This window comes from Choloepus didactylus, chromosome 14, assembly GCF_015220235.1.
Source record: "Choloepus didactylus isolate mChoDid1 chromosome 14, mChoDid1.pri, whole genome shotgun sequence".
Taxonomy (NCBI): Eukaryota; Metazoa; Chordata; class Mammalia; order Pilosa; family Megalonychidae; genus Choloepus; species Choloepus didactylus.
This window is the reverse complement of record NC_051320.1, coordinates 523,557-525,629: the sequence shown is the minus strand read 5'-3', so window position 1 is coordinate 525,629 and position 2,073 is coordinate 523,557. Positions and strand designations below refer to the sequence as shown.

At 38.7% G+C, this 2,073-nt stretch overlaps 1 pseudogene; it reads right to left on the bottom strand.

Annotated features, from left to right (window-relative positions):
- Positions 1-570: 570 nt before the first annotated feature.
- Positions 571-1,514, bottom strand: LOC119509531 (annotated as a pseudogene).
- Positions 1,515-2,073: the final 559 nt, after the last annotated feature.

Here is a 2,073-nt window from a genome sequence, read left to right as displayed (position 1 = left end):
TGGTCTGCAACTGGTTAGCATTATGTCTTAAAATCTGAAAGCACAGACTCTCTGTCATGATTACTGAGACATCTTTTGGAACAGCCATTTTTAATCTTTTACAAGCTACTTCTGGTCCCATTTATTAAGGCACAAATTCATCTTATAAGATTTATTTTGGAGGTGAAGAACTGTGAAGGCTGTTTTTTGAAAGAAAAAGTGCTCTACATGTATCTTTTAACTGGGAATATCATGTGTAAATTTGCTCTATGGCTACAAATGGAATAATTCTATATTCTGCCTTGGTTTTAGCCACAGAAAATAATTTATTCATGGAAAACTCCTCCAAGATTGCAGTCTAATTGGGGCTTCCTCAAGTCATGAAACATAGGAACATTTATTTTGGTATGAGTCTGGCCTTAGGACTTTTCATCCCCAATTCCATTCATTTCTGGTTGATTCCAATCTCTCAAAAAAGTCCACCAAAACTTTAGCAGTTGGCATAAAACCACGAATTTTTAGCAAAACAGATCTCCATCATCCACTTCTGTTTAAATATTTTTAAAGTAGTTGCCTCATTGCTTAGTTACTTTATTCACATTAATTGATACCCAAGATCATCTTTTGGCTCCAGAGCTTCCTCATGACATTTTCCCCTCTGCATTTCTGAGGGTGTAGATTAAAGGGTTTAACATGGGTGTTACTAGAGTATAAAACATGGTTGCTGCTTAATCAATGGGGAAGGTGATCATGGGCCTAATGTACTCAAATATACATAGAGTAAGATGACAACAGTAATATGGGAGACACAGGTGGAGATGGCCTTCCACTGTCCTTCTGAGCTGTGAGTTCTGAGGGAGCAATGGATAAAGACATGAGAAGTGATAAGAATAGAAAAACTGAACATGCACATCAGCCCACTGTTGATGACAATAAAGAGTACAAATGTGTGAGTGTCAGTGCAAGAGAGTTTCAACAGAGGGTAAAGATCACAGAGTAAATGATCAATGACATTGGGCCACAGAAGGGAATCACACAATAAAAAGGATTTGAATCAAAGCATGAAGAAATCCCCCAGCCCAGGACAGGACCACCAGGAGGCCACACACCCACCAGCTCACTGTGGTCATATAGTGCAGGGGCCTGCAGGCGGCCACATAGCAGTCATAGGCCATTATCATGAGCAGGATGGTCTTAGCTCCCACAAAGAAATGCTCTGCAAATACCTGAGTCATGCACCCACCAAAGGAGATAGTTTTCTTCTTAGCAAGTAAATCTTATACCATCTTGGGAACCATGGTAAATGAGGAACATATATCTATGAAAGATAAGAAGGACAGAAAGAAATACATGGGTCATTCCAGGAGTGGGCTGGTAGTGATTGTCACTAAAATGAGTAGGTTGCCTGTCAGAGTGAGAAAGTAGATGAGTGTAAATGCAATAAAAAAGAGTTTCTGTACATCTGTGTTCTGTGTCAGGCAGAGAAGGATAAATTCTATCATGGTGTTTATTGCTTCATGAATCCAATTTGTCATTTGCACAAATGATTTATCTGCAAAGAACACAGGTATTGCAATAGTGATAGATAAATTTTGATCAAGCAAATAATACATCTCCCATGATTATTTGTTCCTGTAGGATTGATCAAGCAGATAAACCCCAGCCTTAAAGTGGGCCATAGTATTAGCCACACATTGATTACATAGCCCTCTTCTGAACACACACAGAGACACACATACACACACATACACAACATTTTATGACTGCTTCAGTGCCAGGGACATCTCTTGCAATTGTACATGGATGGATCCTTTTCAGTCACTGTCCTAGTATTTTCTGCATAGGAAAAAAAGAACAAAATGAAAGAAAAGCAGAGACTGGAATTATCAGCACCTTGTGCCTTGTTTCCTTCTCATCACACAAGTTGATAAGGCTAAGCTTCCTGCTAATTTTACCTTTTTTCAGGGTGAATAGACAACATCAAGTGAGTTCAAAATGAAATTAGGGATGATGTAGTGATTTTAGAATCAACAGAAATGAGTGAATATTTAGCTGCAGTAAGATATACCCTCACAGTTATGTTGCTGAGCTCAT